Source organism: Pseudophryne corroboree, chromosome 7 (genome assembly GCF_028390025.1).
Source record: "Pseudophryne corroboree isolate aPseCor3 chromosome 7, aPseCor3.hap2, whole genome shotgun sequence".
Taxonomy (NCBI): Eukaryota; Metazoa; Chordata; class Amphibia; order Anura; family Myobatrachidae; genus Pseudophryne; species Pseudophryne corroboree.
The window spans coordinates 384,624,474-384,650,706 of record NC_086450.1 but is presented as its reverse complement, the minus strand read 5'-3'; the positions used below and the strand labels follow the sequence as shown (position 1 = coordinate 384,650,706).

Below are 26,233 nucleotides of genomic sequence, written 5' to 3'. Positions count from 1 at the left end.
TGGAAACCTATATTTTCAGGGCCCTGACAACATCTAGCAACTTGGAGTCCTCCAAGTCCCTAGTAGCCGCAGGTACCACAATAAGCTGGTTCAGGTGAAACGCTGACACCACCTTAGGGAGAAACTGGGGACGAGTCCGCAGCTCTGCCCTGTCTGAATGGACAATCAGATATGGCTTTTGTGAGACAAAGCCGCCAATTCTGACACTCGCCTGGCCGAGGCCAGGGCCAACAGCATGGTCACTTTTCATGTGAGATATTTCAAATCCACAGATTTGAGCGGTTTAAATGTGATTTGAGGAATCCCAGAACTACGTTGAGATCCCACAGTGCCACTGGAGGCACAAAAAGGGGGTTGTATATGCAATACTCCCTTGACAAACTTCTGGACTTCAGGAACTGAAGCCAATTCTTTCTGGAAGAAAATTGACAGGGCCGAAATTTGAACCTTAATGGACCCCAATTTGAGGCACATAGACACTCCTGTTTGCAGGAAATGCAGGAATCGACCGAGTTGAAATTTCTTCGTGGGGCCTTCCTGGCCTCACACCACGCAACATATTTTCGCCACATGTGGTGATAATGTTGTGCGGTCACCTCCTTCCTGGCTTTGACCAGGGTAGGAATGACCTCTTCCGGAATGCCTTTTTCCCTTAGGATCCGGCGTTCCACCGCCATGCCGTCAAACGCAGCCGCGGTAAGTCTTGGAACAGACCTGGTACTTGCTGAAGCAAGTCCCTTCTTAGCGGCAGAGGCCATGAGTCCTCTGTGAGCATCTCTTGAAGATCCGGGTACCAAGTCCTTCTTGGCCAATCCGGAGCCACGAGTATAGTTCTTACTCCTCTACGTCTTATAATTCTCAGTACCTTAGGTATGAGAAGCAGAGGAGGGAACACATACACCGACTGGTACACCCACGGTGTTACCAGAACGTCCACAGCTATTGCCTGAGGGTCTCTTGACCTGGCGCAATACCTGTCCAGTTTTTTGTTCAGGCGGGACGCCATCATGTCCACCTTTGGTCTTTCCCAACGGTTCACAATCATGTGGAAGACTTCCCGATGAAGTCCCCACTCTCCCGGGTGGAGGTCGTGCTGAGGAAGTCTGCTTCCCAGTTGTCCACTCCCGGAATGAACACTGCTGACAGTGCTATCACATGATTTTCCGCCCAGCGAAGAATCCTTGCATTTTCTGCCATTGCCCTCCTGCTTCTTGTGCCGCCCTGTCTGTTTACGTGGGCGACTGCCGTGATGTTGTCCCACTGGATCAATACCGGCTGACCTTGAAGCAGAGGTCTTGCTAAGCTTAGAGCATTGTAAATTGCTCTTAGCTCCAGTATATTTATGTGGAGAGAAGTCTCCAGACTTGATCACACTCCCTGGAAATTTTTTCCTTGTGTGACTGCTCCCCAGCCTTTCAGGCTGGCATCCGTGGTCACCAGGACCCAGTCCTGAATGCCGAATCTGTGGCCCTTTAGTAGATGAGCACTCTGCAGCCACCACAGAAGAGACACCCTTGTCCTTGGAGACAGGGTTATCCGCTGATGCATCTGAAGATGCGATCCGGACCATTTTTCCAGCAGATCCCATTGAAAAGTTCTTGCGTGAAATCTGCCGAATGGAATCGCTTCGTAAGAAGCCACCAATTTTCCCAGGACCCTTGTGCAATGATGCACTGACACTTTTCCTGGTTTTAGGAGGTTCCTGACTAGCTCGGATAACTCCCTGGCTTTCTCCTCCGGGAGAAACACCTTTTTCTGGACAGTGTCCAGAATCATCCCTAGGAACAGCAGACGTGTCGTTGGAGACAGCTGCGATTTTGGAATATTTAGAATCCACCCGTGCTGTCGTAGAACTACTTGAGATAGTGCTACTCCGACCTTCAATTGTTCTCTGGACCTTGCCCTTATCAGGAGATCGTCCAAGTAAGGGATAATTAAGACGCCTTTTCTTTGAAGAAGAATCATCATTTCGGCCATTACCTTGGTAAAGACCCGGGGTGCCGTGGACAATCCAAACGGCAGCGTCTGAAACTGATAGTGACAGTTTTGTACCACGAACCTGAGGTACCCTTGGTGAGAAGGGCAAATTGGGACATGGAGGTAAGCATCCTTGATGTCCCGGGACACCATATAGTCCCCTTCTTCCTGGTTCGTTATCACTGCTCTGAGTGACTCCATCTTGATTTGAACCTTTGTATGTAAGTGTTCAAATATTTCAGATTTAGAATAGGTCTCACCGAGCCGTCTGGCTTCAGTACCACAATATAGTGTGGAATAATACCCCTTTCCTTGTTGTAGGAGGGGTACTTTGATTATCACCTGCTGGGAATACAGCTTGTGAATTGTTTCCAATACTGCCTCCCTGTCGGAGGGAGACGTTGGTAAAGCAGACTTCAGGAACCTGCGAGGGGGAGACGTCTCGAATTTCCAATCTGTACCCCTGGGATACTACTTGTAGGATCCAGGGGTCCACTTGCGAGTGAGCCCACTGCGCGCTGAAACTCTTGAGACGACCCCCCACCGCACCTGAGTCCACTTGTACGGCCCCAGCGTCATGCTGAGGACTTGGCAAAAGCGGTGGAGGGCTTTTGTTCCTGGGAATGGGCTGCCTGTTGCAGTCTTCTTCCCTTTCCTCTATCCCTGGGCAGATATGACTGGCCTTTTGCCTGCTTGCCATTATGGGGACGAAAGGACTGAGGCTGAAAAGACGGTGTCTTTTTCTGCTGAGATGTGACTTGGGGTAAAAAAAAGTGGATTTTCCAGCTGTTGCCGTGGCCACCAGGTCCGATGGACCGACCCCAAATAACTTTATACGGCAATACTTCCATGTGCCGTTTGGAATCTGCCTCACCTGACCACTGTCGTGTCCATAAACAACTTCTGGCAGATATGGACATCGCACTTACTCTTGATGCCAGAGTGCAAATATCCCTCTGTGCATCTCGCATATATAGAAATGCATCCTTTAAATGCTCTATAGTCAATAAAATACTGTCCCTGTCAAGGGTATCAATATTTTCAGTCAGGGAATCCGACCAAGCCACCCCAGCGCTGCACATCCAGGCTGAGGCGATCGCTGGTCGCAGTATAACACCAGTATGTGTGTATATACTTTTTAGGATATTTTCCAGCCTCCTATCAGCTGGCTCCTTGAGGGCGGCCCTATCTGGAGACGGTACCGCCACTTGTTTTGATAAGCGTGTGAGCGCCTTATCCACCCTAAGGGGTGTTTCCCAACGCGCCCTAACTTCTGGCGGGAAAGGGTATACCGCCAATAATTTTCTATCGGGGGAAACCCACGCATCATCACACACTTCATTTAATTTATCTGATTCAGGAAAAACTACAGGTAGTTTTTTCACACTCCACATAATACCCTTTTTTGTGGTACTTGTAGTATCAGAAATATGTAACACCTCCTTCATTGCCCTTAACAAGTAACGTGTGGCCCTAAAGGAAAATACGTTTGTTTCTTCACCGTCGACACTGGAGTCAGTGTCCGTGTCTGTGTCGACCGACTGAGGTAAAAGGACGTTTTAACGCCCCTGACGGTGTTTGAGACGCCTGGACAGGTACTAATTGGTTTGCCGGCAGTCTCATGTCGTCAACCGACCTTGCAGCGTGTTGACATTATCACGTAATTCCTTAAATAAGCCATCCATTCCGGTGTCGACCCCCTAGAGAGTGACATCACCATTACAGGCAATTGCTCCGCCTCCTCACCAACATCGTCCTCATACATGTCGACACACACGTACCGACACACAGCACACACACAGGGAATGCTCTGATAGAGGACAGGACCCCACTAGCCCTTTGGAGAGACAGAGGGAGAGTTTGCCAACACACACCAAAACGCTATAATTATACAGGGACAACCTTTATATAAGTGTTTTTCCCTTATAGCATCTTAATATATATAATCATATCGCCAAATAAGTGCCCCCCCTCTCTGTTTTAACCCTGTTTCTGTAGTGCAGTGCAGGGGAGAGCCTGGGAGCCTTCCCACCAGCATTTCTGTGAGGGAAAATGGCGCTGTGTGCTGAGGAGAATAGGCCCCGCCCCCTTTTCGGCGGGCTTCTTCTCCCGTTTTTCTGAGACCTGGCAGGGGTTAAATACATCCATATAGCCCCAGGGGCTATATGTGATGTATCTTTTAGCCAGTATAGGTATTTCATTGCTGCCCAGGGCGCCCCCCGCAGCGCCCTGCACCCTCCGTGACCGCTGGTGTGAAGTGTGTGACAACAATGGCGCACAGCTGCAGTGCTGTGCGCTACCTCATGAAGACTGAAAAGTCTTCTGCCGCCGGTTTCTGGACCTCTTCACTTTTCGGCATCTGCAAGGGGGTCGGCGGCGCGGCTCCGGGACCGGACTCCATGGCTGGGCCTGTGTTCGATCCCTCTGGAGCTAATGGTGTCCAGTAGCCTAAGAAGCCAATCCATCCTGCACGCAGGTGAGTTCACTTCTTCTCCCCTAAGTCCCTCGTTGCAGTGAGCCTGTTGCCAGCAGGACTCACTGTAAAATAAAAAACCTAAAAACTTTTTCTAAGCAGCTCTTTAGGAGAGCCACCTAGATTGCACCCTGCTCGGACGGGCACAAAAACCTAACAGAGGCTTGGAGGAGGGTCATAGGGGGAGGAGCCAGTGCACACCACCTGATCCTAAAGCTTTATTTTTGTGCCCTGTCTCCTGCGGAGCCGCTAATCCCCATGGTCCTGACGGAGTCCCCAGCATCCACTAGGACGTCAGAGAAATAGAATTATCGGTAAGTAAATTCTTATTTTCTCTAACGTCCTAAGTGGATGCTGGGGACTCCGTAAGGACCATAAGGATTATACCAAAGCTCCCAAACGGGCGGGAGAGTGCGGATGACTCTGCAGCACCGAATGAGAGAACTCCAGGTCCTCCTCAGCCAGGGTATCAAATTTGTAGAATTTAGCAAACGTGTTTGCCCCTGACCAAGTAGCTGCTCGGCAAAGTTGTAAAGCCGAGACCCCTCGGGCAGCCGCCCAAGATGAGCCCACTTTCCTTGTGGAATGGGCTTTTACAGATTTTAGCTGTGGCAGGCCTGCCACAGAATGTGCAAGCCGAATTGTACTACAAATCCAACGAGCAATAGTTTGCTTAGAAGCAGGAGCACCCAGCTTGTTGGGTGCATACAGGATAAACAGCGAGTCAGATTTCCTGACTCCAGCCGTCCTGGAAATATTTTCAGGGCCCTGACAACATCCAGCAACTTGGATTCCTCCAAGTCCCTAGTAGCCGCAGGCACCACAATAGGTTGGTTCAGGTGAAAACGCTGGAACCACCTTAGGGAGAAACTGAGGACGAGTCCTCAATTCCGCCCTGTCCGAATGGAAAATCAGATAAGGGCTTTTACAGGATAAAGCCGCCAATTCTGACACGCGCCTGGCCCAGGCCAGGGCCAACAGCATGACCACTTTCCATGTGAGATATTTTAACTCCACAGATTTAAGTGGTTCAAACCAATGTGACTTTTGGAACCCAAACTACATTGAGATCCCAAATTGCCACTGGAGGCACAAAAGGAGGCTGTATATGCAGTACCCCTTTTACAAACGTCTAAACTTCAGGGACTGAAGCTAGTTCTTTTTTGGAAGAAAATTGACAGGGCCGAAATCTGAACCTTAATGGACCCCAATTTCAGGCCCATAGACACTCCTGTTTGCAGGAAATGTAGGAATCGACCCAGTTGAATTTCCTCCGTCGGGCCTTACTGGCCTCGCACTACGCAACATATTTTCGCCAATTGCGGTGATAATGATTTTGCGGTTACATCCTTCCTGGCTTTAGATCAGGATATGGATGACTTCATCCGGAATGCCTTTTTTCCTTCAGGATCCGGTGTTCAACCGGCATGCCGTCAAACGCAGCCGCGGTAAGTCTTGGAACAGACAGGGTCCTTGCTGGAGCAGGTCCCTTCTTAGAGGTAGAGGCCACGGATCCTCCGTGAGCATCTCTTGAAGTTCCGGTTACCAAGTCCTTCTTGGCCAATCCGGAGCCACGAATATAGTGCTTTCTCCTCTCCATCTTATCAATCTCAGTACCTTGGGTATGAGAGGCAGAGGAGGGAACACATACACTGACTGGTACACCCACGGTGTTACCAGAGCGTCTACAACTATTGCCTGAGGGTCTCTTGACCTGGCGCAATACCTGTCGAGTTTTTTAAACATGTGGACGACTTCTGGGTGAAGTCCCCACTCTCCCGGGTGGAGGTCGTGCTGAGGAAGTCTGCTTCCCAGTTGTCCACTCCCGGAATGAATACTGTTGACAGTGCTATCACATGATTTTCCGCCCAGCGAAGAATCCCTGCAGCTTCTGCCATTGCCCTCCTGCTTCTTGTGCCACCCTGTCTGTTTACGTGGGTGACTGCCATGATGTTGTCCGACTGGATCAACACCGGCTGACCTTGAAGCAGAGGTCTTGCTAAGCTTAGAGCATTGTAAATGGCCCTTAGCTTCAGGATATTTATGTGAAGTGATGTATCCAGGCTTGACCCTAAGCCCTGGATATTCCTTCCCTGTGTGACTGCTCCCCAGCCTCGCAGGCTGGCATCCGTGGTCACCAGGACCGAGTCCTGAATGCCGAATCTGCGGCCCTCTAGAAGATGAGCACTCTGCAACCACCACAGGATGGATACCCTTGTCCTTGGTGACAGGGTTATCCGCTGATGCATCTGAAAATGCGACCCGGACCATTTGTCTAGTAGGTTCTGTCACAACTGAGGGCCTGAGCTGACGGGAGGCAGCATCAGTTGTAGGGACTGACACAACTGAGGGCCCAAGCTGACGGGAGGCAGCCTCAGTTGTAGGGGCTGGGGTGTAATGGAACTTGGCAGGTTGTATCAGACCCCTAGACATGTAGAAGAATTGCCCGAAGGCGTGACCACGACAACCAGGAATAAAAGTCAATGATGTTTATTTATGACAACTCCGCAACACAGCAGCAGTAAAAGAAAACGTAAAAGTCAGCAAAGAATAAATACAGTTCCTGGGTACTACAGGATGGCAGGAGCCACAGGGCACTGGTAGTGTGAGATAGTTCTTATAATCTTCTAGATGGAAAGTCCTTACCAGGCCCGACTGTAGCAATGGAGATAACCCAGGATTGTACCAGCTGGTGTTCCAGGAAAAGCTGGGTTGCTGAAGATAAAACGGCTGCTGTGGATACTGGCTGGAACCAGACTGTTGTTAGCACGGAGTGGATACTGGCTGGAACCAGTTAAATAATAAATGAACTTGGGAGCGATGAAATATGAACTGAAATGTAGAACTTGAGAGCGGAGAAATAATAATACCGGTGGAGAGTGGTAAAGTGTAGAAAGGACACCGGCCCTTTAAGAGAAGCTGTACTCTGCTGGAAGCTGAGCTGGAAGCAGGTAATGTTGTAGCTGGAAACAGATGAATCCACAATGGATTGGAGAGTCAGGCTACACCGCAGGTGGAATGCTGGTGCGGGTCTCTATGGTGGAAGTCTTGAGACAGGAGCTGGAACCTGGAAGACAATCACAGGAGAGAGACAAACAGGAACTAGGTTTGACAACCAAAGCACTGACGCCTTCCTTGCTCAGGCACAGTGTATTTATACCTGCAGCAAGGAAGGGATTGGCTAGGCAATTATGCAGATTAACAATACTGACAACAGATTGGAGGAAATGATCAGCTGACAGAATCCAAGATGGCTGCGCCCATGCAGACACTTGGAGGGAGGTTTGGTTTGTAATCCATGTGGTAATGAAAACAGTAATGGCGGCGCCGGCCACTGGAGACAGGAGACGCCAGGCTGACAAGTGCACATCCAACCACGCGGACACAGCGGAGGCCGCGGCTGACGTAATCGCCACTCTGACACTCTGCATGCAGAAGCTCAGGGACGGCGGCGGAGGCCGCGGGAGACGCCATGCCAGATGTAATATGGCGTTACTGTGACAGCGTCTCAGAGAGACAGGAGAGGATGCAGGAATGTGAACATTAGGATAACAGATGGGATCCGGTCCTGGAGCGCTGAGCCAGCCTTAGGAGGCATTTGATGGGTAAGAAATGGCGTCCAGATACCCGGATCGTGACAGCACCCCCCCCTTTAGGAGTGGCCCCAGGACACTTCTTTGGCTTTTGAGGAAACTTGGAATGGAATCTCCGGACCAAGGCAGGAGCATGGACATCAGAAGCATTGGTCCATGAACGTTCCTCAGGGCCATAACCCTTCCAGTCAATAAGATATTGTAGTTGACCGTAACGGTGACGTGAGTCCAGGATCTTGGCTACTTCATACTCAACGCCTCGTTGAGTTTGGACTTTCGGAGTTGGAGGAAGTGAGGAATGAAACCGATTCAAGATCAGCGGTTTCAACAGGGAAACATGGAATGTCCTGGGTATTTTTAAGAAGGGGGGCAACTGAAGTCTGTAAGCAACAGGATTGATGACTTGTTCAATCTTGAAAGGACCGATATAGCGAGGTGCAAACTTCATACTGGGAACTCTTAACCTCAAATTCTTCGTGGATAACCATACCCGGTCACCCACCTTGAGAGCAGGAACTGCTCGACGCTTCTTATCCGCAAACTTCTTGTACCTGAACGATGCCTTGAGCAGAGCTGATCGTACGCTCTTCCAGATATTGGCAAACTGATGCAAGGTGATATCCACTGCGGGAACAGAAGTTGCTGGAAGCGGTTGGAACTCAGGGACTTTAGGGTGGAATCCAAAGTTAGTGAAGAATGGTGTTGAAGCAGATGAAGAATGATACTGGTTGTTATGACAGAACTCGGCCCAGGGAAGTAATTGAACCCAGTCATCTTGAGAGGAGGACACATAGATGCGGAGGAAGGCCTCCAAGTCCTGATTCACCCTCTCGGTTTGACCATTGGTCTGAGGATGGTAAGCCGTGGAAAACTTCAGCTTGACTTGGAGGACTTGACATAAACTTCGCCAGAATTTGGCTGTGAATTGAACTCCTCGATCTGAGATAATTTCTTCAGGAAGACCGTGGAGTCGGAAGATCTCTTGTATGAATACTTGAGCCAACTTGGAAGCTGACGGAAGACCGGTGAGAGGAATGAAGTGTGCCATCTTGGTGAACCGGTCAACTACCACCCAGATGGTATTGAACTTGTTGCACATGGGTAAATCTGTAATAAAATCCATCGACAAATGGGTCCAAGGTCGACGGGGAACAGATAGCGGAACCAGTTGCCCCGCAGGCGACTGGCGGGATACCTTATGTTGAGCACACTTTGGGCAAGATGCAATAAACTCCAAGACGTCCTTTTTCAGAGTTGGCCACCAATAGGACCTAGAGATAAACTCCAGGGTTTTTTGGATACCTGTATGTCCGGCAAAATGGGAAGCATGGGCCCAATGCATGAGCTTCTTCCTTAGCATCGGTTTCACAAAACTTTTCCCTGATGGGGGCGTAGAGTCCATCCCTACCGTGGAGAATGCCAACGGATTTATAATAGGATGCTTGTCTGAAGACTCTGACTCATTTTCTTGCTCCCATGAGCGGGAAAGGGCATCGGCCTTGCGATTCTGAGAGCCCGGACAGAACTGTAGTTTAAAGTCGAACCTGGAAAAGAAAAGTGCCCATCTGGCCTGACGAGGGTTGAGACATTGTGCGCCTTTCAGATATAAAAGGTTCTTGTGGTCTGTAAGTATGGTGATTGAATGAGAAGCTCCCTCCAACAGATACCTCCACTCTTCTAGAGCGAGCTTGATGGCTAGCAACTCCTGGTCGCCAATGGCATAGTTGCGCTCAGCTGGGGAGAACTTCCGGGAGAAGAAACTGCAAGGGTGTAAATGGCCATCTTTAGCCCTCTGAGATAACACCGCTCCTACTCCAACGGAGGAGGCATCCACCTCTAAGATGAAAGGAGAGTCGATGTCAGGCTGTTTCAGAACAGGCGCAGAGATGAACCGTTGTTTTAAAAGATGAAATGCTTGCATGGCTTCTTCAGACCACTTGGACGGGTTAGCACCCTTCTTAGTGAAAGCAGTAATGGGCGCCACAATGGTGGAAAAGTCTTGTATAAACTTTCGGTAATAGTTGGCGAACCCTAAGAACCTCTGGACCCCTTTGAGGGTTAAGGGTACCGGCCAATTTTGGATTGCTTGTAGTTTCTCAGGATCCATCTCTAGTCCGGAACCGGACACAATGTACCCTAGAAACGGAATGGACTTGACTTCAAAGACGCATTTCTCTAATTTGAAATAGAGATGATTGACACGGAGACGGGACAGAACCTCCTTTACCCAAAAACGATGTTCCTCTAAATCGTTGGCAAAAATGAGGATATCATCTAGATAGACCACGACATGACGGTATAAAATGTCTCTGAAGATCTCATTGACAAAATGCTGGAAGACAGCTGGAGCATTGCTCAATCCGAAGGGCATGACGAGGTACTCATAATGACCGTCACGGGTGTTAAAGGCGGTCTTCCACTCGTCACCCTCACGGATCCGGATGAGATTGTATGCACCTCTCAAGTCCAACTTTGTAAAGATGGTAGCTCCGCTAACTCTGTCAAAGAGCTCGGTAATCAAGGGTAAAGGATAGCGGTTCTTGATGGTAATGTCGTTCAAACCTCTGTAGTCGATGCACGGCCGCAGACCACCATCTTTCTTCTTTACAAAAAAGAAGCCTGCGCCGGCTGGAGAAGAAGAAGGTCGAATGAACCCCTTTGCTAGGTTCTCTTTAATGTATTCCCCCATAGAATGCGTCTCAGGCAGAGACAACGGATAAGTTCGGCCTCGAGGTGGAACCTTCCCTGGAACGAGATCAATCGGGCAGTCCCATTCTCTATGAGGAGGAAGGATATCAGCAGAAGCTTTACTGAACACATCCGTGAAATCTTGATATGGAGGAGGTGGAACATCAGACGACCTGGGGGAGGAAGAACAGACAGGCAATACTTTGAACAAACATGTCTCAGCACAGGAGGAACCCCATGCCAGGATTTGTGTAGTCGTCCAATCAATTGTAGGATTGTGAAGACGGAGCCATGGAAGGCCCAGGACCACAGGATGTGTGGCTCTTGGAATCACTAAAAAAGAAATAAGTTCGGAATGAAGAACTCCCACTCTCAGACGAACTGGTAGAGTCCTTAAAGAAATAACTGCATCAAAAATCTTGCTGCCATCCACGGCAGTTAAGGAGATGGACGAAGGAAGTCTCTCGGTGGGTAGGGACCACCGTTTAACATAGGCTTCGGTAATAAAGTTCCCAGCTGCTCCGGAATCCAGGAGGGCAATGACGTTCCGATAACGTTGAGCAACTTGAAGCGAGACTGGGAGATTACAATCTTGAGGAGATGGAGAGGAGATCATTACTCCTAGCCGGCCCTCTCCTTGGCGAGCTAGGGTCTGGAGTCCTGGACGTTTGGGACAGGCATTAATGGTGTGAGACGGAGCTGCACAATAAAGACAGAGAGACTCGGAGAGACGTCTTCGGCGCTCAGCAGGAGTTAAACGGGAACGGCCAATTTGCATGGGCTCATCTTTAGTTGGTGACAGTTGGCGAGGAGGAGGAGCAGAAGATTTTGGAGCAGATGATCTTCCACGCTCAGTTGCTCTCTCTCTGAAACGTAAATCAACTTTCGTGCAGAGTGAGATTAGCTCATCTAACTTAGAAGGTAAGTCTCTGGTAGCTAACTCATCTTTAATACGCTCAGATAAGCCATGCCAGAATGCAGCATACAGAGCCTCGTCGTTCCATGCCAGTTCGGATGCCAGGATCTGGAACTGTATCAGATATTGTCCTACAGTACGTGACCCCTGGCGTAAACGGAGAATCTCGGATGAAGCTGAGGTTACCCGGCCTGGCTCGTCGAAGATGCGCCTGAATGTTGACACGAAGGCAGTGTAGGAAGATAGCAGGGTGTCGGACCTCTCCCATAACGGTGATGCCCAATCAAGGGCTGAGCCACTGAGAAGAGAAATAATGTAGGCAATTTTTGTACGGTCACTGGGAAAATTGCCTGGTTGTAGCTCAAACTGAATCTCACACTGGTTGAGAAATCCCCTGCAGAATCTTGGAGATCCGTCAAATTTTGCTGGCGTTGGAAGATGAAGACGTGGAGCAGAAATGGGTAAGGTGGGTGGGGTTATAGCTGGAGTCACTGTGGTTGACGCACCAGACGCGCCTGATCCACGGAGAGTTGTCTGAATCCCATCCAGCCGAGTAGAGAAATCCTGGAGACAGCGGATGATGTGGCCCTGTGCAGCCTCTTGATGTTCTAGTCGGGCTGCCAGTTCTTGCATCGGCCTGGCCGCTTGATCCTGGTCTCCGGCTGGATTCATTAGGTCAGTGCTTACTGTCACAACTGAGGGCCTGAGCTGACGGGAGGCAGCCTCAGTTGTAGGGACTGACACAACTGAGGGCCCAAGCTGACGGGAGGCAGCCTCAGTTGTAGGGGCTGGGGTGTAATGGAACTTGGCAGGTTGTATCAGACCCCTAGACATGTAGAAGAATTGCCCGAAGGCGTGACCACGACAACCAGGAATAAAAGTCAATGATGTTTATTTATGACAACTCCGCAACACAGCAGCAGTAAAAGAAAACGTAAAAGTCAGCAAAGAATAAATACAGTTCCTGGGTACTACAGGATGGCAGGAGCCACAGGGCACTGGTAGTGTGAGATAGTTCTTATAATCTTCTAGATGGAAAGTCCTTACCAGGCCCGACTGTAGCAATGGAGATAACCCAGGATTGTACCAGCTGGTGTTCCAGGAAAAGCTGGGTTGCTGAAGATAAAACGGCTGCTGTGGATACTGGCTGGAACCAGACTGTTGTTAGCACGGAGTGGATACTGGCTGGAACCAGTTAAATAATAAATGAACTTGGGAGCGATGAAATATGAACTGAAATGTAGAACTTGAGAGCGGAGAAATAATAATACCGGTGGAGAGTGGTAAAGTGTAGAAAGGACACCGGCCCTTTAAGAGAAGCTGTACTCTGCTGGAAGCTGAGCTGGAAGCAGGTAATGTTGTAGCTGGAAACAGATGAATCCACAATGGATTGGAGAGTCAGGCTACACCGCAGGTGGAATGCTGGTGCGGGTCTCTATGGTGGAAGTCTTGAGACAGGAGCTGGAACCTGGAAGACAATCACAGGAGAGAGACAAACAGGAACTAGGTTTGACAACCAAAGCACTGACGCCTTCCTTGCTCAGGCACAGTGTATTTATACCTGCAGCAAGGAAGGGATTGGCTAGGCAATTATGCAGATTAACAATACTGACAACAGATTGGAGGAAATGATCAGCTGACAGAATCCAAGATGGCTGCGCCCATGCAGACACTTGGAGGGAGGTTTGGTTTGTAATCCATGTGGTAATGAAAACAGTAATGGCGGCGCCGGCCACTGGAGACAGGAGACGCCAGGCTGACAAGTGCACATCCAACCACGCGGACACAGCGGAGGCCGCGGCTGACGTAATCGCCACTCTGACACTCTGCATGCAGAAGCTCAGGGACGGCGGCGGAGGCCGCGGGAGACGCCATGCCAGATGTAATATGGCGTTACTGTGACAGCGTCTCAGAGAGACAGGAGAGGATGCAGGAATGTGAACATTAGGATAACAGATGGGATCCGGTCCTGGAGCGCTGAGCCAGCCTTAGGAGGCATCTGATGGGTAAGAAATGGCGTCCAGATACCCGGATCGTGACAGGTTCCACTGGAAAGTTCTTGCGTGGAATCTAACGAATGGGATTGCTTCGTAGGAAGCCACCATTTTTACCCAGAACCCTTGTGCATTGATGCACTGAGACTTGGTTCGGTTTTAGGAGGTTCCTGACTAGCTCGGATAACTCCCTGGCTTTCTCTTCCGGGAGAAACACCTTTTTTCTGGACTGTGTCCAGGAACATCCCTAGGAAACAGAAGACAAGTCGTCGGAACCAGCTGCGATTTTGGAATATTGAGAATCCAATCGTGCTGCCGCAACACTACCTGAGATAGTGCTACACCGACTTCCAACTGTTCCCTGGATCTTACCCTTATCAGGGAATCGTCCAAGTAAGGGATAACTAAAATTCCCTTCCTTCGAAGGGATATCATTTCGGCCATTACCTTGGTAAAGACCCGGGGTGCCGTGGACCATTCCTACGGCAGCGTCTGAACTGATAGTGACAGTTCTGTACCATAACCTGAGGTACCCTTGGTGAGAAGGGTAAATTTTGACATGAAGGTAAGCATCCTTGATGTCCCGAGACATCATGTAGTCCCCTTCTTCCAGGTTCGCAATCACTGCTCTGAGTGACTCAATCTTGAATTTGAACCTCTGTATGTAAGTGTTCAAAGATTTTAGATTTAGATTTAGAATCGGTCTCACCGAGCCGTCTGGCTTCGGTACCACAATAGTGTGGAATAATACCCCGTTCCCTGTTGCAGGAGGGGTACCTTGATTATCATCTGCTGGGAATACAGCTTGTGAATGGCTTCCAAAACTGCCTCCCTGTCAGAGGGAGACGTCGGTAAAGCCGACTTTTGGAAACGGCGAGGGGGAGACGTCTCGAATTCCAATATGTACCCTTGAGATATTACCTGAAGGATCCAGGGGTCTACTTGCGAGTGAGCCCACTGCGCACTGAAATTCATTGAGAACGGGCCCCCACCGTGCCTGAGCTTGTAAGGCCCTAGCGTCATACTGAGGGCTTGGCAGAGGCGGGAAAGGGTTTCTGTTCCTGGGAACTGGCTAATCTCTTCAGCCTTTTTCCTCTCCCTCTGTCACGAGCAGAAAAGAGGAACCTTTTGTCCGCTTGCCAACAAAGGACTGCGCCTGATAATACGGCGTCTTATTTTGAGAGGCGACCTGGGGTACAAACGTGGATTTCCCAGTTGTTGCCGTGGCCACCAGGTCTAAAAGACCGACCCCAAATGTCCCTTTTCAAAGGCAATACTTCCAAATGCCGTTTGGAATCCGCATCACCTGACCATTTTACTGGTAGAATTGGACAACGCACTTATACTTGATGCCAGTCGGCAAATATTCCGCTGTGCATCATGCATATATAGAAATGCATCTTTTAAATGCTCTATAGGCAATAATATACTATCCTTATCTAGGATATCAATATTTCCAGTCAGGGAATCCGACCATGCCAACCCAGCACTGCACCTCCAGGCTGAGGCGATTGCTGGTCGCAGTATAACACCAGTATGTGTGTGAATACATTTTTGGATACCCTCCTGCTTTCTATCAGCAGGATCCTTAAGGGCGGCCATCTCATGAGAGGGTAGAGCCCTTGTTCTTACAAGCGTGTGAGCGCCTTATCCCCCCTAGGGGGTGTTTCCCAACGCACCCTAACCTCTGGCGGGAAAGGGTATACACCAATACTTTTTAAGAAATTATCAATTGTTATCGGGGGGAAACCCACGCATCATCACACACCTCATTTTATTTCTCAGATTCAGGAAAACTACAGGTAGTTTTTCCCTCACCGAACATAATACCCCTTTTTTGGTGGTACTCGTATTATCAGAAATGTATAAAACATTTTCCATTGTCTCAATCATGTAACGTGTGGCCCTACTGGAAATCACGGTTGTCTCTTCACCGTCGACACAGGAGTCAGTATCCGTGTCGGCATCTGTATCTGCCATCTGAGGTAACGGGCGCTTTAGAGCCCTTGACGGCCTATGAGACGTCTGGACAGGCACAAGCTGAGTAGCCGGCTGTCTCATGTCAACCACTGTTTTTTTATACAGAGCTGACACTGTCACGTAATTTTCAACAGTACATCCACTCAGGTGTCGACCCCCTAGGTGGTGACATCACTGTTACAGACACTCTGCTCCGTCTCCACATCATTTTTCTCCTCATACATGTCGACACAAACGTACCGACACACAGCACACACACAGGGAATGCTCTGATAGAGGACAGGACCCCACTAGCCCTTTGGGGAGACAGAGGGAGAGTATGCCAGCACACACCAGAGCGCTATATATATATACAGGGATAACCTTATATAAGTGTTTTTCCCCTTATAGCTGCTGTATGTTTTAATACTGCGCCTAATTAGTGCCCCCCTCTTTTTTTTAACCCTTTCTGTAGTGTAGTGACTGCAGGGAAGAGCCAGGGAGCTTCCCTCCAACTGAGCTGTGAGGGAAAATGGCGCCAGTGTGCTGAGGAGATAGGCTCCGCCCCCTTTTCGGCGGCCTTATCTCCCGTTTTTCTGTATATTCTGGCAGGGGTTAAATGCATCCATATAGCCCAGGAGCTATATGTGATGTATTTTTTGCCATGTAAGGTATTTTTATCATGTTTTATTGCGTCTCAGGGCGCCCCCCCCAGTGCCCTGCACCCTCAGTGACCGGAGTATGAAGTGTGCTGAGAGCAATGGCGCACAGCTGCAGTGCTGTGCGCTACCTTATTGAAGACAGGAACGTCTTCTGCCGCCGATTTTTCCGGACCTCTTCGCTCTTCTGGCTCTGTAAGGGGGCCGGCGGCGCGGCTCCGGGACCCATCCAGGCTGGGCCTGTGATCGTCCCTCTGGAGCTAATGTCCAGTAGCCAAGAAGCCCAATCCACTCTGCACGCAGGTGAGTTCGCTTCTTCTCCCCTTAGTCCCTCGATGCAGTGAGCCTGTTGCCAGCAGGTCTCACTGAAAATAACAAACCTAAACTAAAACTTTCACTAAGAAGCTCAGGAGAGCCCCTAGTGTGCACCCTTCTCGTCGGGCACAGAAATCTAACTGAGGCTTGGAGGAGGGTCATAGGGGGAGGAGCCAGTGCACACCAGTTAGTCCTAAAGCTTTCTTTAGATGTGCCCAGTCTCCTGCGGAGCCGCTATTCCCCATGGTCCTTACGGAGTCCCCAGCATCCACTTAGGACGTTAGAGAAAGACCATTAGTGGTTGAAACGCGTTTATGAAGTGCTGAGGACGTTTTATGGACTATCACCCTATTTAGCAACACATCTGAAGGCATCCACTGGTGAGATTTACCCGGGTTTTATTTTACATCTATTCCTAGTGTTCCTGCTATGGATGTGGCTACTAATCTATAGGTGACTTATTAACGTTGGGGATTTATAATAAGAATTTACTTACCGATAATTCTATTTCTCGGAGTCCGTAGTGGATGCTGGGGTTCCTGAAAGGACCATGGGGAATAGCGGCTCCGCAGGAGACAGGGCACAAAAGTAAAGCTTTTACAGGTCAGGTGGTGTGTACTGGCTCCTCCCCCCATGACCCTCCTCCAGACTCCAGTTAGGTACTGTGCCCGGACGAGCGTACACAATAAGGGAGGATTTTGAATCCCGGGTAAGACTCATACCAGCCACACCAATCACACCGTACAACTTGTGATCTAAACCCAGTTAACAGTATGATAACAGAGGAGCCTCTGAAAGATGGCTTCCTAAACAATAACCCGAATTAGTTAACAATAACTATGTACAAGTATTGCAGATAATCCGCACTTGGGATGGGCGCCCAGCATCCACTACGGACTCCGAGAAATAGAATTATCGGTAAGTAAATTCTTATTTTCTCTATCGTCCTAAGTGGATGCTGGGGTTCCTGAAAGGACCATGGGGATTATACCAAAGCTCCCAAACGGGCGGGAGAGTGCGGATGACTCTGCAGCACCGAATGAGAGAACTCCAGGTCCTCCTTTGCCAGGGTATCAAATTTGTAAAAATTTACAAACGTGTTCTCCCCTGACCACGTAGCTGCTCGGCAGAGTTGTAATGCCGAGACCCCTCGGGCAGCCGCCCAAGATGAGCCCACCTTCCTTGCGGAATGGGCCTTAACAGATTTAGGCTGTGGCAGGCCTGCCACAGAATGTACAAGTTGAATTTTGTTACAAATCCAACGAGCAATCGACTGCTTAGAAGCAGGTGCACCCAACTTGTTGGGTGCATACAGTATAAACAGCGAGTCAGATTTTCTGACTCCAGCCGTCCTTTAAATGTATATTTTTAAGGCTCTGACAACGTCCAACAACTTGGAGTCCTTCAAGTCGTCTGTAGCCGCAGGCACTACAATAGGCTGGTTCAGGTGAAACGCTGATACCACCTTAGGGAGAAAATGCGGACGCGTCCGCAGCTCTGCCCTATGTCGAATGGAAAATTAAATAAGGGCTTTTATAAGACAAAGCCGCCAGTTCAGATACTCTCCCTGCCGAAGCCAGGGCCAGTAACATAGTCACTTTCCATGTGAGATATTTCAAATCCACATTCTTTAGTGGTTCAAACCAACTGGATTTGAGGAAATCTAAAACTACATTTAGATCCCACGGTGCCACCTTAGGCACCACAGGAGGCTGTATATGCAGTACTCCTTTGATAAAAATCTGGACCTCAGGGACTGAGGCCAATTCTTTTTGGAAGAATATTGATAGGGCCGAAATTTGAAACCTTAATAGATCCCAATTTGAGACCCATAGACAATCCTGATTGCAGGAAATGTAGGAAAACGACCCAGTTGAAATTCCTCCATCGGAGCACTCCGCTGCTCGCACCACGCAACATATTTTCGCCAAATACGGCGATAATGCTTCGCGGTGACTTCCTTCCTTGCCTTTATCAAGGTAGGAATGACTTCTTCTGGAATGCCTTTTCCTTTTAGGATCTGGCATTCAAACGCCATGCCGTCAAACGCAGCCGCGGTAAGTCTTGAAAAAGACAAGGACCCTGCTGAAGCAGGTCCCTTCTCAGAAGTAGAGGCCACGGATCGTCCGTGACCATCTCTTGAAGCTCCGGGTACCAAGTCCTTCTTGGCCAATCTGGAGCCACTAGTCTTACTCCTCTTTGCCGTATAATCCTCAATACCTTTGGTATGAGAGGCAGAGGAGGAAACACATATACCGACTGGTACACCCAATGTGTTACCAGCGCGTCCACAGCTATTGCCTGCGGATCTCTTGACCTGGCGCAATACCTGTCCAGTGTTTTGTTGAGGCGAGACGCCATCATGTCCACCATTGGTTTTACCCAACGGTTTAATAGCATGTGGAAAACTTCTGGATGAAGTCCCCACTCTCCCGGGTGAAGGTCGTGTCTGCTGAGGAAGTCTGCTTCCCAGTTGTCCACGCCCGGGATGAATACTGCTGACAGTGCTATCACGTGATTCTCCGCCCAGCGAAGGATCCTGGCAGCTTCTGCCATTGCCCTCCTGCTTCTTGTGCCGCCCTGTCTGTTTACATGGGCGACTGCCGTGATGTTGTCCGACTGGATCAACACCGGTCTTCCTTGAAGCAGAGGTTTCGCCTGGCTTAGAGCATTGTAGATTGCTCTTAGTTCCAGAATGCTTATGTGAAGAGACTTTTTCAGGCTCGACCACACTCCCTGGAAATTTCTTCCCTGTGTGACTGCTCCCCAGCCTCTCAGGCTGGCATCCGTGGTCACCAGGATCCAATCCTGCATGCCGAATCTGCGGCCCTCCAATAGATGAGCCTCCTGCAACCACCACAGAAGGGATACCCTTGTCCTCGGCGACAGGGTTATCCGCAGGTGCATCTGAAGATGCGACCCTGACCATTTGTCCAACAGATCCCTTTGCATGGAATCTGCCGAAAGGGATTGCTTCGTAAGAAGCTACCATTTTTTCCCAGGACTCTTGTGCATTGATGTACAGACACCTTTCCTGGTTTTAGGAGGTTCCTGACCAGGTCAGATAACTCCTTGGCTTTTTCTTCGGGAAGAAAAACCTTTTTCTGAACTGTGTCCAGAATCATCCCCAGGAACAGCAGACGAGTTGTCGGCATTAATTGGGATTTTGGAATATTCAGAATCCATCCGTGCTGCTTTAGCACCTCTTGAGATAGTGCTAAACCCATCTCTAGCTGTTCTCTGGACCTTGCCCTTATTAGGAGATCGTCCAAGTATGGGATAATTAATACGCCTTTTCTTCGAAGAAGAAATATTATCTCGGCCATTACCTTTGTAAAGACCCGAGATGCCTTGGACAAACCAAACGGCAGCGTCTGAAACTGATAGTGACAGTTTTGTACAACGAACCTGAGGTACCCCTGGTGTGAGGGGTAATTGGAACGTGGAGATACGCATCCTTGATGTCCAAGGATACCATAAAGTCCCCTTCTTCCAGGTTCGCTATCACTGCTCTGAGTGACTCCATCTTGAACTTGAACTTCTTTATGTACAGGTTCAAGGACTTCAGATTTAGAATAGGCCTTACCGAGCCATCCGGCTTCGGTACCACAAAAAGAGTGGAATAATACCCCTTCCCTTGTTGTAGAAGAGGTACCTTGACTATCACCTGCTGAGAATACAGCTTGTGAATGGCTTCCAAAACCGTCTCCCTTTCTGAGGGGGACGTTGGTAAAGCAGACTTCAGGAAACGGCGAGGTGGCTCTGTCTCTAATTTCAACCTGTACCCCTGAGATATTATCTGCAGGATCCAGGGATTTACCTGCGAGTGAGCCCACTGCGCGCTGTAATTCTTGAGACGACCGCCTACCGCCCCCGAGTCCGCTTGCGAAGCCCCAGCGTCATGCTGAGGCTTTTGTAGAAGCCGGGGAGGGCTTCTGTTCCTGGGAAGGAGCTGCCTGTTGCTGTCTCTTCCCTCGTCCTCTGCCTCGTGGCAGATATGAATAGCCCTTTGCTCTCTTATTTTTAAAGGAACGAAAGGGCTGCGGTTGAAAGGTCGGTGCCCTTTTTCTGTTGGGGAGTGACTTGAGGTAGAAAGGTGGATTTCCCGGCCGTAGCCGTGGCCACCAAATCCGATAGACCGACCCCAAATAACTCCTCTACGCATCGCCTGTCCACTGTCGTGTCCATAAAGCTCTTCTGGCCGAAATGGACATAGCACTTACCCGTGATGCCAGTGTGCAGATATCTCTCTGTGCATCACGCATATAAAGAAATGCATCCTTTATTTGTTCTAACGACAGTAAAATATTGTCCCTGTCCAGGGTATCAATATTTTCGATCAGGGACTCTGACCAAACTACCCCAGCACTGCACATCCAGGCAGTCGCAATAGCTGGTCGTAGTATAACACCTGCATGTGTGTATATACCTTTTTGGATATTTTCCATCCTCCTATCTGATGGATCTTTAAGTGCGGCCGTCTCAGGAGAGGGTAACGCCACTTGTTTTGATAAGCGTGTTAGCGCTTTGTCCACCCTAGGAGGTGTTTCCCAGCGCTCCCTAACCTCTGGCGGGAAAGGGTATAAAGCCAATAACTTCTTTGAAATTAGCAGTTTTTTATCTGGGCACCCCACGCTTCATCACACACGTCATTTAATTCTTCTGATTCGGTAAAAACTACTGGTAGTTTTTTCACACCCCACATAATACCCTGTTTAGTGGTACCTGTAGTATCAGCTAAATGTAACATCTCCTTTATTGCCAAAATCATATAACGTGTGGCCCTACTGGACAATACGGTTGATTCGTCACCTTCACCACCGGAATCAGTGCCTGTGTCTGGGTCTGTGTCGACCGACTGAGGCAAGGGGCGTTTTACAGCCCCTGACGGTGTTTGAGGCGCCTGGACAGGCACTAATTGAGTGTCCGGCCGCCTCATGTCGGCAAACGACTGCTTAAGCGAGTTGACGCTATCCCGTAATTCCACAAATAAAGGCATCCATTCTGGTGTCGACCCCCTAGGAGGTGACATCCTCATATTTGGCAATTGCTCCGCCTCCACACCAATAACGTCCTCATACATGTCGACACACACGTACCGACACACAGCAGACACACAGGGAATGCTCTATACGAAGACAGGACCCACTAGCCCTTTGGGGAGACAGAGGGAGAGTCTGCCAGCACACACCAAAAAGCGCTATATATGACAGGGATAGCCTTATGATTAAGTGCTCCCTTATAGCTGCTTTTATATTAATATATTGCCATTTATTTTGCCCCCCCTCTCTGTTATACCCTGTTTCTGTAGTGCAGTGCAGGGGAGAGACCTGGGAGCCTTCCTGACCAGCGGAGCTGTGACAGAAAATGGCGCCGTGTGCTGAGGAGATAGGCCCCGCCCCTTTTTCGGCGGGCTCGTCTCCCGCTATTTAGTACATTTAGGCAGGGGTAAATATCTCCATATAGCCTCTGGGGCTATATGTGAGGTATTTTTAGCCTTTTTAAAGGTTTTCATTTGCCTCCCAGGGCGCCCCCCCCCAGCGCCCTGCACCCTCAGTGACTGCCGTGTGAAGTGTGCTGAGAGGAAAATGGCGCACAGCTGCAGTGCTGTGCGCTACCTTAAGAAGACTGCAGGAGTCTTCAGCCGCCGATTCTGGACCTCTTCTTGCTTCAGCATCTGTGAGGGGGCCGGCGGCGTGGCTCCGGTGACCATCCAGGCTGTACCTGTGATCGTCCCTCTGGAGCTTCATGTCCAGTAGCCAAGAAGCCAATCCATCCTGCACGCAGGTGAGTTCACTTCTTCTCCCCTCTGTCCCTCGTTGCAGTGATCCTGTTGCCAGCAGGAATCACTGTAAAATAAAAAACCTAAGCTAAACTCTCTAAGCAGCTCTTTATGAGAGCCACCTAGAATTGCACCCTTCTCGGCCGGGCACAAAAATCTAACTGGAGTCTGGAGGAGGGTCATGGGGGGAGGAGCCAGTACACACCACCTGACCTGTAAAAGCTTTACTTTTGTGCCCTGTCTCCTGCGGAGCCGCTATTCCCCATGGTCCTTTCAGGAACCCCAGCATCCACTTAGGACGATAGAGAAATGTACCTTGACCGTTTTGAAAAAAAATCTGTATGTTGTTTTGGAAAAACAACGGAGTATTTACTGGTGTGTGGTACTAAGAGGTCAAAGAAACCATTATATGAGGATCTAACACTATTTATATGTTAGCATACATGTAAGCAGCGTTATCTATGTTTCATGTGGTGTGAAGTTAAGGGAAGTAAGACGACTTATAAAGAAACCTTTTTGAGCATATACCATTCCGGCAGAAGTAAGCATACCTGTGAGCACTTATATTGATCCGTCCATCACAGGGTGAACAACTACAGGTAATCTACACATACCCATAGGATATAAGGAAAAAGGGACATTTCATAAACCGATGTGATACCGAACCTACTATACTATAAGAGTTGTTTTCTGGTTTGGTCTTGTTTTCATATCTACTTCTGTGAGGGATATCCAAAGAGAAACTCTTTAAATGGTCAATACCAGGAGGAATATTTTAGGAGTGATCTTATACAGAGTAAAAGGTTTGGTGGTAGTGGGGTAACTACCATGGGTGCAGGGGATGCAGCTGCTACGGGGCCCAGACTGCATCTAGGGCCTACAGCTCCCCCTGCACACAGTCACACCACACTCCATCTATAGAAGGGTCCCCGATGCACCCCTTCAGGGGCCACAGGAGCCCATCAGATCCTTACAACTTTATTCATGTTTGCTGCAACAAAAACTCTGGTCCATTCTCACCTCATCTCCCTCCCTACTGCAACCTCCACCGGAAGATGGCATCAGTGTTCAGTGCAGTGCAAAACACTTTTCTAAAGGTAAGATACTTGTATGGGCAAGGAAAGTGAGGGAAGGATAGGGGCAAGTGGGAGTGGGCAAGTTAAGGTAAATATAGAGAGAATGGTATGTTAGAAAGGGCTGTAGAGAAAATGTAAATTGTGTGTGTTTGTGTTGGGGGGAGGAGACAAAATATGTAAAATAGTAAAGTGTAGATTGACAATGGCCAATAGACAGCCCTACTAGTACCGCATGTGGCCAACCCGAGCCCTCACCTATTGCTACCAGCCAGGTACTTTCTGCTTTGTTGTTTAAAATGACTGCCTATATGTTATCACACACAGTTGTTTCTTCTATTATTTTTATGTATAGCGTGTGCCGTGTGGGGATCTTGTTCAAGGCTACCCATCACTGGCATCAATCAAGTAGACTGGAACTCAGTAAAAAGGACACACTGAGATCTATACATAGGTGCAAATCTGAATGGAAGGAGAATACCTAAACATGAGTGGGGAGAGGGTCAGACATAGCATACCCTCCAACATTTTACACATGAAAACCGGTACAAATTAGGAAAGGGGCCCTATACTTTCAACGTTAATTTGCAGAGTCAAAAATCAGTACAAAGCCCTTTTAGGCAGGTACAGACCATAAAAAAGTACTGTACCTGCCAAAAAGGTACAGTTGGGAGGATATGACATAATAATGGGTACAGGATGTGACAGTGGCGTAAGTTCGCCCCAGTCGCCCGGAGGCATGATAAATGTTGGTGCCCCCCCTACATATCGCCGGCATAACGACAGCGTGGTGAGCGCAAATGAGCCCCTTGCGGGCTCGCTACGCGCGCCACGCTATTTATTCTCCCTCCAGGGGGGGTCGTGGACCCCCACGAGGGAGAAAAACTGTCGGTATGCCGGCTGTCGGGATTCCGGCGACGGTATACTGTGCGCCGGGATCCCGACAGTTGGCAACTGAAGACCACCTATAATGCCCCTGTACAGTGCCACATACATATAAAAATGTCAAAAAATGGGTGCCTCCACACTGCCAGAAACATATGTCCCCACAGTGCCAGATACATATATGCCTCACAGTGCCAGATACACATGACCCCCAGTGCCAGATATACTTGTCCCCCCAGTGCCAGATATGCCCCCAATGCCAGTGTCCCAAAAGTGCCAGCTATGCCCCTAGTGCCAGATATATATGTCCCCAAAGTGCCAGCTATGCCCCCAATGCAGTGTCCCCACAGTGCCAGATATACGTCTCCACATAGTGCCAGCTCTGCACCCAGTGTCAGATATACGTGTCCCCCCAGTGCCAGCTATGCTCCTGTGCCAGATATGCCTCCGGTGCCAGCTATGCCCCTAGTACCAGATATATATGTCCCCAAAGTGCCAGCTATGCCCCCAATGCAGTGTCCCCACAGTGCCATATATGCCCCCCAGTGCCAGATATACATGTCCCCACACAGTGCCAGCTCTGCCCCAGTGCCAGATATATATGTCCCCACAGTGCAAGCTATGCCCCTAATGCCAGTGTCCCCACAGTGCCAGATATGCCCCAGTGCCAGATATACATGTCCCCACACAGTGCCAGCTTTGCCCCCAGTGCCAGATATACGTGTCCCCCCAGTGCCAGCTCTGCCCCCAATGTCAGTGTTCCCAGTGTCAGATATGCCCCCCTGTGCCAGATATATATGTCCCCACAGTGCAAGCTATGCCCCTATTGCCAGTGTCCCCACCGTGCCAGATATGACCCCAGTGCCAGATATATATGTCCCCACAGTGCCAGCTATGCCCCCAATGCCAGTGTCCCCACAGTGCCAGATATGATCCCCAGTGCCAAGTATACAGGTCCCCACAGTGCCAGCTATGCCCCCAATGCCAGTGTCCCCACAGTGCCAGATATGACCCCCAGTGCAAGGTATACAGGTCCCCACAGTGTCAGCTATGCCCCCAATGCCAGTGTCCCCACAGTGCCAGATATGACCCCCAGTGCCAGGTATACAGGTCCCCACAGTGCCAGCTATGCCCCCAATGCCAGTGTCCCCACAGTGCCAGATATGACCCCCAGTGCCAGGTATACAGGTCCCCACAGTGCCAGCTATGCCCCCAATGCCAGTGTCCCCACAGTGCCAGATATGACCCCCAGTGCCAGGTATACAGGTCCCCACAGTGCCAGCTATGCCCCCAATGCCAGTGTCCCCACAGTGCCAGATATGACCCCCAGTGCCAGGTATACAGGTCCCCACAGTGCCAGCTATGCCCCCAATGCCAGTGTCCCCACAGTGCCAGATATGACCCCCAGTGCCAGGTATACAGGTCCCCACAGTGCCAGCTATGCCCCCAATGCCAGTGTCCCCACAGTGCCAGATATGACCCCCAGTGCCAGGTATACAGGTCCCCACAGTGTCAGCTATGCCCCCAATGCCAGTGTCCCCACAGTGCCAGATATGACCCCCAGTGCCAGGTATACAGGTCCCCACAGTGCCAGCTATGCCCCCAATGCCAGTGTCCCCACAGTGCCAGATATGACCCCCAGTGCCAGGTATACAGGTCCCCACAGTGCCAGCAATGCCCCCAGTGCCACATATAGATGACCCTCCCCCCCATCCCTTGTGCTGCTCACCGCGCTGCTGCTGCTGTCTGTGAGGGGAGGAGAGTGCAGCGTGCGCCTCTCCTGCCCCTCACTCTCCGGCGGCTGTGTCCCTCTTCAATTATGCACCGGTCCATGAGCCAATCAAAGCTCGTGGACCGGCAGCCTTAGCTGCCGGTCCGCGAGCTCTGATTGGCTCATGAACCGGCGCTGAATTGAAGCG

At 49.8% G+C, this 26,233-nt stretch overlaps 1 long non-coding RNA gene across 1 annotated transcript in view; it reads right to left on the bottom strand.

Annotated features, from left to right (window-relative positions):
• The window catches only part of LOC134943755 (uncharacterized), a 103,579-nt gene extending 77,443 nt beyond the window's left edge, over positions 1 to 26,136 (bottom strand). The window contains exon 1 of the long non-coding RNA XR_010181726.1: positions 26,044 to 26,136. This is a non-coding gene — a long non-coding RNA (uncharacterized LOC134943755). The remainder of the gene's footprint in view (positions 1 to 26,043) is intronic.
• Between the last annotated feature and the right edge of the window lie 97 nt (positions 26,137 to 26,233).